Consider the following 10,277-nt stretch of genomic DNA (forward strand, 5'->3'; position numbering starts at 1 on the left):
TTTATCATCTTTGGACGTTAAGTAGAACGATTCTGAAGCATAAAATTTTAGGTCTGGATGTTAGAGGATTTTTCCCGATTTTTCGCTATGTTAGGGGTTGAATATGAGGGTGTTCCGGATGAGATAGGGGGTTGAAACTTTCGCGGGTAACTTTTATCATCAAATAGACCTATCTGAAACTTTTAAATTTTAGGTCTCACACAAAAAAATTTTTTTGTATATTCGTTTTTTTTAAAACGTTGCAAACTTCAGCGAGGTTGTTACCTCAACATAAATACAATGAAAAACGCTTTATACTTGCCTACAAATGCCTAAAATTTGCATTTGTGTATATAACTTGTTTATAAAATGAACAAATCGCGAAAAATAATAGAAATAATAATAGAAATAATAATAGAAATAATAATATATAATATAATATAATGCAATAAGTGGTCGCAAAATTTTTCTAAAAAAATTATTGTCAATATAATTAAAATAGTAACACAAGAAAAAACCATTTATTTTCGTTTGAAAACGCCTAAAATGTTCATTTTTTATATAATTTGTTTATAAAATAAACAAATATTGATGGGTGGCAAACATCTTTTCAGAAAAAAAATATAAAAAAAAATATAACAAAAAATATCTAAAATCGGTGCATAATTGCTTTCTAAATGTAATTTTTAAAGGTTATTTTTTAGAGCTGGCACAGTAGCGATAGTATTTCATAGGGCATAGAGCTGTGAACGGGATAGGTGGCTTATAGGAAATTTAAGACCAATTCCGCAATATGGAACAGGAATTATGGAAATTCATACGATAAATTCTAGGACAGTACAAAGCATAAAGCTGAAATAGGCATAGCATGTTTAAGGGTACTTGGGATTCCCTTTGAAATGTGCAAAAGAAATGATAGAACCTTATAGGCCATAGAGCTGGAAACGAGATAGTATATTTATGGGGAATTTAATACTATTTTTCACAGCTGAAACGGAGACTTTGGGACCTCATAATCTTTAGAGCTGAAAACAGGCTAGGAAATTTCTAGGGGATATAAAGCCAGCTTTTAAGGTTGTAACATGAATTATAAGACTTTATAGGCTACAAATAGAGCTGGAAACAGGATAGGGGACATGTAGGGTATTTAAGGTAGGCAGCCCTCTAGATGCTGGTTCAGAAAATGAGTTCCAGTAGTAAGGGTCAATATAAAATCAGAAAATAGCATTAGAAAATAAGCGTAAGTAGTACAGTTCAACGACTTGTCAGTAAGAATAAAATTTATGAGCTTTGCTTTAGTTATCAACTCTCTGCAACATTTTCATGTAATTTTGTAAACAGAAAGCTTTTGAATTAATATTATATATTTTTATTAGTTTGTAACATTTAAAGATGTCGAATTTTTAAGGTTATCCGCTCAGGGACCATATTTAAATTATTTAAGAGCTTAAGGGGGGGAGGGGGGTCGAGAAATATTGTTAAGATTTGTTATGATAGGGGTCCTTCACTCATGTGAATAATTTTTGCAAATTCGTAAAAATTTGCTCCTAAAGATATTATCTAACAATTTTCTTAAGACTATTTTTTCAGAAAATTTGTATTTTTCATTTAAAAATTAATTTTTCTAGTAAAAATATTACATTCTTCATTTATAAAAATGCATGTGCTTTTTTAAAATTCAACTATTTCCTAGACATTTTATTCTTTGTTTAAAATTCACCTATTTAATTAGAAATTTTATTTTTCTTAGACAAAAATGCAATTGTTTAGTCGAAAATGTAATAATATTGTTAAAAGGTCATACTGTTTGGTGCAAAATTCGACTATTAAGCAGAAAATTCACTTAACATTTACAATTCTTCTTTTTCTGTTGGAAAGTATACTGAAATCTTCGCTGGATACAAATTTAACTATTTATTGAAGGTTTTTTTCAAATTCAACTGGCTTCGAGGAAATTTCATCTTTCTTGGACAAAAATGCAACTGTTTGGTTGAAAATTGAACTCTTTTTTTTAATTTCGTCTTTATTCAACAATTCACCTGATTCAAAAGAAATTACATCTTTCTTGGATAAAAATGCAACTATTTGGTTGAAAATTCAACAGTTTTGTTAAAGTCATGCTTTTTGGTAGAAAATTCTGCTGTTTTGTGAAAAATTTAGCTATTTCATAAAAAGCTTACTTTTTGTTTGAATTTAATATTTTGGTGTTGAAAAGTCTATTGAAATCTTTTTTAGGTAAGAATTAAACTTTTTTTTTAATTTGCCTTTTTTATTTGAAAATTCTACTGTTTTGTTGAAAATTCAAGTATATTTATAGTAAACTTACTTCTTGCTTAAAACTCATATTTTATTGTTGAAAAATGAAACTAAAAGCTTTCATGTATGAAAATTTAAACACATTTTTTAAAAATTTATCTTTTCGATTTAAAAATGTACATGTTTTAGCAGAAATTTTATTATTCTTGGTTGAAAATGCAACTGTTTTGTTCAAAATTAATTTTCTGTGTTGGAGGATTCAACTGTTTTCTTTGAACCACTAAATTAGGAAATAATTTTTTTTTCGAAGATTTATATTTTTAGTTTTAAGTTCATCTCCTTGGTTGAAAACTGAACTATTTGGTTAAAAATTATTTTGTTATCGCTGAAAATTCAATTTTTGTATAGGAAATTTGTCTTTTGGCTTGAAGATTCAACAATTTATGTATATATATTTTTCTCTAATGACTGAAAAATCTTTATTTGTTAAAAATTCGTCTTTTTTTAAGTTGAAAATTCATTCATTTATTTAAAAATTCAAGTATTTTGTGAAAAAGCTATCTTTTATGATATAAAAGTAACTTTTTGTTCATAATAAATAAGTCAATTTAAAATTTTTTATTTTTTACTTGAAATATTGTTTTATTCCGTTTACAAAAGATCCAATCTTAAAAATATTACTAGAACAAAATACTGGCATTCAAATAATAATGGTCAGGAAAAATTAAAAATTGTTATAAAAAAAATCTGAGAATTTTGAAAATGAAATTTTACAGGGGGAAGGGAGGGTCTTGAAGAAGGCCTATAATCCGTCACGTAATCTTAGTATAACACCATACCAGCATGCTGATTTTTTTTTACATTCTCATCCTGATGAAAAGGTGTTGGTTTATTTAAAAATTTAACTTTGTCGGTTTTCATCAAATTCACACGTTTTGAGATCTCCTGAGTCAGAAAAAACTATTTTTACGAAGGTGCCTGTCAGTCTGTCTGTCTGTAGTCAGTAGTCTGTATTCTGTAGGTACGATAACTTTCGAAAGATTGAACAGATTGGATTCTGTTTCGGCAGACTCTTTTATGGCCTAAAAAGAAAGAAGGAGTTCGTAAACCAGCTATTTTGGATGAAAATTCAAAAAGTAAGAGCATTTTCAAAACTTTTGAGACCATTTTTTTTAGGATTTAAAAATGCTATGTACGGTTATTCACAGTACTCAGAAGCTCACACAATTCATCCTTACACCTTTTTTCGAAAAAAGCAAATTATCAGAGTTAAAGTATTTACAAAATCAAAAAAACCAAACTAAAATTAACATTTTAAGATAAACAACACAAGATATAAAAAAAGTCAAGATAAGAAAAACGTTGATTTTTGAGAGCCCTACAAGAATATCACAACTAATTTTTTCATTTTGTCGAAACGTAAAAAATTCCCATTTTGATTGTACAAAACATAATAAAAAATAAAAAATTCCCTTTCTCGGTCAAAATATGCAATATACAAAAAAATTAATTAACTAAAATTGCGCGCCCTGAAAAGAGGCACAAACTTCTTTTTAATCACTTTTCGATAGGACTCAAATTTTTTGTTTTTAGTCGTAAAAAACAACATTAAAATTTAAATTTTTGGATAAACGACACAAGCTATGAAAAAAAGAAATATACAAATGTAACTCTTGCAACGTCGGTTCTGTGTTAATCGTAAAAACAAACATTAAAAATTAAAAAATTAAATTTTTCGACAAATGACACAAGCTCACGAACTAAGATTAGCAGACTCAAGTTGTTCACCCCAAAAAGATGTATGAATTTATTATTAATAATTTCTAGATAAGACATGTAGATTTTATTTTGATCGTTAAAAATAAGATTACAAATTTGTTTAAATACGCTTTTGGAAAAACGACACAAGATACAATAACACTTTATTGATCAGCATTTTTCGCGTAAATTAAAACCACATTGAATATAAAAAAATTAATTTATAGAAAAACAACAGAATTTGCAGTGAAATGTTTAATAATAGTTTTTATTTTAATAGAATGCGCATTTTTTCAATGATAAAAATAACATAGTAAAAATACTTATTTTCCAATACTAATACATATTATACATGGTAATAATATAAATTAATTTAAATGCTACACATTTTTCAGTGTGGCCTAGAATAAAATTTAATGCAAAATAAGAAACAAATTTTAAAGTAATTAATAAAGTGGAGATTTGTACTTTATTTTGTAATATCTGAATAAGCAGCCCCAGACCGCGGTACAGAGATAAATATAATATAAATTAATATAATAGAGTTAAACATAATGCAGATAAGCTCGCATTTTCAATGCAATGAAATGCGTAGCATAAGAGACGTGATGAGAATGTGTTAGTTAAAGCCGAAGGAGCTTTAACATAAGAGAATCAAAAATCACCAAATGACAGTTGTCGATGCTTTGACCTTTAATTTTTAAAGGCGTGCGCACAAATTTAGGACAAATATATTATCGAGCGCAAAAATAAACAGTCGCGCCCCATAGGCGCGCACGCGAAGCGAACCGCGCCCGTAGCGCGTGATCAGACTGTGCCCGCTCAGCGGGAAGATTTTTTTTTTAATTTCAAACTTTCATATTTCATCCACGTGCTTCATTTCTACGCTTCAGAAAATTTATGGGGTGTAAGCAGCAAAGTAGGGATGAGTCATAACTACGGTTCGCGGAAAAGCGCTACAAGACATCGTAATCTTCATTCAGGATACTTGGGTTGAAGCGAATGGGGCAATCACGGATTTCATAAAAGGGTAATTTCGACTGATGAGTACTAACAACACTCATTTGTCTATGTACGAATGAATTTTAGGTATTACTCCATACTTTTTTGCGTCCTAAAAAGAAGATATGTAGCAGAATCAAAAAAAATTGTTTTGAATCAAGCAAATTATTTCTTTAAGGGCACGTGATACTTAGAAAATTGTCGATTTTACCAGTTTTAGGTTCCCCCAAATTTTTTTTTAGAATAATAAATATTTTGTATTAAAAATTTGGGAAAAGATAGCGAACATGCTAATGGACGTCCCCACACACTTTTTTTGTAGGTTAATTAAAAAAAGTTTTAATTTAGAAAAAGGTGATTAATTTTCATAGCGCTTAGGAAATAGTATCGATTTTTTCAGTGTTAGATTCCCCCGGCTTTTTTCTTAGGATAAGAAATATTTTTCCTTCAAAATCTGGGAAATGATAGCGAACATGCTAACGGACGTCCCCACACACTTTTTTTGTGTTTTCTTATCAAAAAATTTGTGATATTGCTAACAACGTGCGTGTATATTTGGAGGTTATGTGTGTTACAATTCACCCGAGTGTTACTTCCAAACTAGACCATATTTTGGGCCGAAAACTTTGGACTTACAAATAAACAGAGGGACTAATCTCCCGGAACTAACCTTGTTTGTAGGCAATCAAAAAAAGTTTATTTCATAAATAATTTCCAGATTATTAGAAAGGCAGGGATGAAAAACGAAGTAACCTCAAAATAATGCATATGCATAAAGTTTTTATGTAGCACAATAAATTTTTTTGTTATCATCCCTCAAAAAAGAGTCCGGGGACGTCCGTTATGATATTTTATAGCATCTCCGAATTCAGTTTTCAAAATTTTTCATTTTTGTGGAAAACAAGCTGGGGAAACTGTAAGTATCACATGCTCTTAATATGGGGTCAAAAAAATGTTTGTTTGATTCAAATAAATTTTTTGTTTGTCCTTATTTGCTTGGTTTAAATAAATATTTTGGTTTGTTTAAATAAATATCTTGTTTAAAATAAGTAAAGTTATTGTTTACATTGAATATATATATTTTTTAAATTAATTAAAGATTTTGTTCAAGTGACGTAAATCTTTTTTTACACTTTACCTCAAAATTGAGCATTCTTTATAAAAATAATGTATGATCTCGATAATATGTTTATTGTTAATCATAAATATCATTGTATATGTAAAATCAGAAACACTTATTCAACCCGAATGCTTAATTCTGGTTAATTTTTAACTATGTGCTTCTTATTTCTGTATTGAACAATCATAAATTGGAATAATGAGAAATGAACCAGAGTTAGACATTTGAATTGAATGTATATATAAGTGTTTCTGCTTTTAAGTACACAGTGATAATTATAATATAAAAGAATATGATTGATTTCATAAATCATCATTATAAAGAAAGGAGGTTAGTATTGAAAAAGACTTACTCCCATACGAAATCTTCAATTATATCCACGGTAAAAACCCTAAACTTCAAGTAGCTCCTAAACTAGAGATATTGCCTTCATTTTTCAATTAATATATATTTTCATAGTAAATCAGAACCTTTAGAATAATACAAAACTGAAAAAAATACAAATGCCATCAAATAAATCACATGATCAATTAATTTAGATTCTAGGTTAGTCCCTTAGGAACCGCCGGCAGCGCTCTAGCATGCCTAGCGGCACTTTGTAGTGCTGCTTTGTTCTGTATTTTTTGTTTGAATTAAATAAATATTTTTTATGAATTCGAATAAACAGATTTTAAACAAATGCATTGTTTAATAAAAGTCAATTTTTTATTTGAATCAAACAAATTGTACTAAACAAATTATTTGTTTCAATCAATGTGGCAAAGAGTTTCCATTTCTTCAAATTAAATAAACCTTTTTTTAATTGAAGCAAAACATTTATTTCATTCAAATATATGAATTCAAATAAAATTTTTTGTTTGATTCAAACAAAAATTTTTCTGAGTGGAAGATAAGAGCGAACTTTTAACTAATTTCATAAATCTTGTATAACTTTCACGATTTCATGTAAAACAAATCTGGAATAACTTTTTTGAAAAAAGTTTTAAAAATCGTGTCTGCGTGAACTAACCGGTTTCATTGCATTTTAGAGAAAAATTTCCAACACCAAAATTAAACTAAAGGAAATTATTAAAAATTTGAGGTCAAAAAAATCTTCTATTTTTAATAGGTGCCGTATTATTGTCCTTCAAAGAACCCGGATTTTTTGGAAAATAGAGGTGAAAATAAGACGTTCGTATATGTTCTTTGAAACCTGCTAAATTTACGAAAAAAATTAAAAATTGAATTGAAGTAGAAACAATTTCAAGTAATTCTAAAAAAATGCCATGATCTAGCGCAAATAGGTCATAAGTCATAGAATTATGACTCTTTAAAAAAACATATTGTTTGCTATTTTGAGCTACTCGTAGCCATAAAAGTTTGTTCAAAACTGTTCATTCCTTATATATCATACAGAATATTTTTCCTACACAAAACTTTTTCTACACAAAATATTTCCTACACAGAATTTAATACTGTTATATTTTTCCTACACAACATTTGTTCTACACAGAATATTTCCTACAGAAAATTTAGTACTGTTAAATAGTTTAATTTTTTCCTACACGAAACATTGCCTACATAGAATTTAATACTGTTATGTTTTTCCTACAAAAAACTTTTTCTACACAAAGTTTTTCCTCCAGAGAATATAATACTGTTGTATTTTTCCTATACATAATATTTCTTGCACAGAATTAAATAATAATATTTTAAACTCAAGATAGTCTCTACATAACATATTTAAAACAGTAAATAAAATCTTCTTTACAAAAAGTATATCCTACAAAAGATGAAATGATTATAGTTTTAATTGAAATCGTGTTGCTGCTATATAGAAAATATTCTGAGTGAAGATACAAAGGAATATTATTCATAGAAGCATTGAGTGTGAAACTTTTCCTACATAATGAATATTTTAAATTATGTACGAAGAGTTTTATACTTATTGCTTATGTGTAGAATATTCCTGTGTATCTTCACTGAGAATTTTTCTATATAGCAGTCACGCGATTTTAATTAAAACTATAATCATTTCATCTTGTGTAGGATTTACTTTTTGTAAAGAATATTTTATGTACTGTTTTAAATATATTATGCAGGATATATTTTGTGCAGGAAAAATATTGGACATTATATCTTTGTGTACAATATTTACAGACTGTCATGATTATAAAATCATACTATTTAATTATGGGTAGAGCATACATTTTCTGTGTAGAAAATATTTTGTGTAGGAAAAATATAAAAGTATTAAATTCTATGTAGGAAACATTTGGTGTAGAAAAAGTTTTGTGTGGGAAAAATATAACAGCATTAAATTTTGCGTCGGAAATATTTTGTCTAGAAAATATTTTTTGTAGGAAAAAAATAATACTACAAAACAATATTAAATTCTGTGTAGGGAATATTATTTGTAGAAAAAATTTTGTGCAGGAATAATATAACAGTATTAAATTCTATCTAGGAAACGTTTTTTGTAGAAATAGTTTTGTGAAATGATTTGATGAAACAAATCAATCCTTTCTTCTACCGTTGATATTTACTGATTTCAAATCGTAGATTTCAAATTATTTATGTCTTACGGTCTAATCGTAAATCGAAAAAATAAATATGAGTCAAAAAAACATGTTCTTCGAAACTCAGATATTTATTTAATAGAAAAAACTCCTTTTGAAACTTCCTGACGTTTCGGTACACATGCGTACCTTTTTCAAAGGTTCTTAAACCTGAATAATTATATTAAAGATTAGTAATTTTAGTCTGAACAAATATGATGGATAATTACGTAGATTTAAATACATTGTTACCTGAGTTGATGATAGTTTAAAATAGTCAAACAGATTAATATTCAGTCAAAAAAAGTAACATTTCAGTCAATTGTTTTAAAAAAATTAATTAAAATTTAGTCATTTTTAGAAGTCTCAAAATTTTTTTTCGAGACTTCAATCGATTACAACTACATTTTTTAAAATTGTACGAGAAAACAAAATTGGCGTAGGTTAGGACGGACGAACAGAAATTGACAGTTTCAGAAATACATGAAGAATACGTAATGAACGATGATGTAATAGGCAAGTTTCCATTGAAAACCACTGATGTGGAAGCGCGTAATTGAGTTTAAATTTGAAATAAGAAATCTAAAAAATGTGTATATGTACACATCCATACATATGCATAAATATGTACACACATATAGCATACATACATATACACATATATACATATAGAGATGATTAATATTAAAAACATTAATCTCTTTTGTGTTCAGAAATTCTAGTTTTTAATCTCCTGCCAGTTTCACCTATATAAGCTTTATTACAACATTTACATTTAATTAAATAAATAACACCAGATAAATTTTCAATGGAATCGACGTCCTTTCTTCTTGACAAATAATTATCTAATGTATCAGTGTTTTTAAAATAAACATTAATATTAAATTTTTTAAGTGAATTTCGTAATCTTTCTGATAGGCCCTGAATGTAAGGCAAGGTAACATTTAAATTAAATCTATTGTAAGTATCACTCCAATTTCTTTTCTTGTTAATTTTATTACTGTTCTTGTAAATCTCATGAATGCGTTCTTTAATGATGTCATTTACAAACTCCAGAGGATAGTTATTCTGTACTAAAGTTGTTTTCAATAGATTTAAATTTTCTTCTCTAAATTGAATGTCAGATAATTTTACACATCTATCAGCTAAACCCTTAATTAAACCAATTATATGCCCAAATAAATTATGTGAATTATAGTTTAAGTATCTACCAGACCAAGAAGGTTTTTAATACCAATTGGTTAATAAATCACCATTTGGAGTTTTTATAATTTTTAAATAAAGATAGTTAATAACATTATTAATCTCACATTCATGAGTGAAATTTATACAATCTGCAATACTATTAAATGCATTTAAGAAAACTTGAATTTTATCTGTGGGAATAATGGCTAAAATGTCGTCGACATATCGTTTGTACAAAATAGGTGTGAAATCTAACAATTGTAAAGCTCTTTTTTCAACATCTTGTGAAACTAAATCAGAAACTACAGGAGATAATGGTGAACCCATAGGGCAACCCAAAATTTGTTTATAAAATTTATTATTAAAGGAGAAAACGGTACCATTGAAAACTGTTCTGGTGGCTATTAGAAATACATTTTTAGTTATTTTTGTCAAGTTAT

The sequence above is a fragment of the Belonocnema kinseyi genome, chromosome 5 (assembly GCF_010883055.1).
Source record: "Belonocnema kinseyi isolate 2016_QV_RU_SX_M_011 chromosome 5, B_treatae_v1, whole genome shotgun sequence".
NCBI classification, from domain to species: Eukaryota; Metazoa; Arthropoda; class Insecta; order Hymenoptera; family Cynipidae; genus Belonocnema; species Belonocnema kinseyi.